The following is a 1,116-nucleotide window of genomic DNA, read 5'->3' as shown; positions in this document are numbered from 1 at the left end:
CATGAGTCCTTGTTATTTGACTACAAAAAATAATACAGCAATTCGTCTCTTACGAAGAACTCAGGAAGACCACAACCGGTCAGACTGTTTCTAATGTTAATCATGTGTAGGTGTTTGCACACCTAGCAATGCTAATGTTGAGTGGTACCCCATGGCATGCTGTTTCAATGTTCCTTCCAGAATAGCAGTTTAGAATTTGCTCAAATACCATGGTGATGGCACAAAATAGAAATCGTTATAAGACAAACTTGCAGGTAACTAGAACAAGAAAACAGGATATAGCTGCCCTTTACAAATCAGAGGCCTAAACTAGTTTTGAATGGCTTTCAGTGGTTGGGAACTTTATTCCCCCTTCCTTTGCCACCCTCCCACCTCCCCCCCCATGTGAATTAAAGATCTAATTTTGAATGAGAGCATGTAGGAGAGAGTTTACCATTAACATTCAAGACTGAAGTGTCTAATGAATGCAACTTCCCCTCTAGCAGTCACCTGACACTCACTTCATTTAATCTGCACTGACACCTTGCATAAATGCACAATTTATTCCACAATTTACACAAAACAGACCCCTTGTCACCATAATCTATTATCTTCTCTCACAAACTTTTGCTGAAACAATTCACCTTTGAAAATACATGTCTATGCCTGATTTGCTGGTCAGCGTACATTCAAAACTACCGTGTAATTTATTTGAATAGTTTAGAACATGAATGCCGCATGCCCCTGGGAGCTGGGGGGGCAAAGCGAGCTCCCACAGGAGGTGATGGCACCGTTAGCGGCAAGCAGGGAGCTCCCGCAGGTGGCCACAGCACTGTCGGCAGTTGGGGGGGGGGGTGGCAAGTGCTGACCAATGGTCAATGACCACGTACAGACATTGCCAGCAGCGTTGGCAGCAGCCAGCAGCAATCACAGACCACCTGCAGATGCCACACAGTGTCAGCGGTGGGAGTGGGGAGGCAAGCAGTGACTGCCCACAGGCACCTCCAGCAGTGTCAGTGGTACCTTTTCACAGGGGGTGCACCGCCATGCTCAGGGGGTGCATGTGCACCCACATGCACCCCCTATGTGTCACCAATGGTTTAGAATGAAAAGCCTCAGACTGAATCAGATTATAAT

The 1,116-nt window shown here is 46.5% G+C and overlaps 1 protein-coding gene across 4 annotated transcripts in view; it reads left to right on the top strand.

Annotated features, from left to right (window-relative positions):
- Positions 1–1,116, top strand: part of SLC12A1 (solute carrier family 12 member 1) — an 80,845-nt gene that overhangs the window by 3,524 nt on the left and 76,205 nt on the right. The gene's annotated exons all lie outside the window — the stretch shown is intronic.

Source organism: Gavialis gangeticus, unplaced genomic scaffold (genome assembly GCF_001723915.1).
Source record: "Gavialis gangeticus isolate Ggan-Ray unplaced genomic scaffold, GavGan_comp1, whole genome shotgun sequence".
NCBI classification, from domain to species: Eukaryota; Metazoa; Chordata; order Crocodylia; family Gavialidae; genus Gavialis; species Gavialis gangeticus.
Note: the sequence above shows the minus strand (reverse complement) of the source record. Positions and strands in the feature narration are given on the sequence as shown.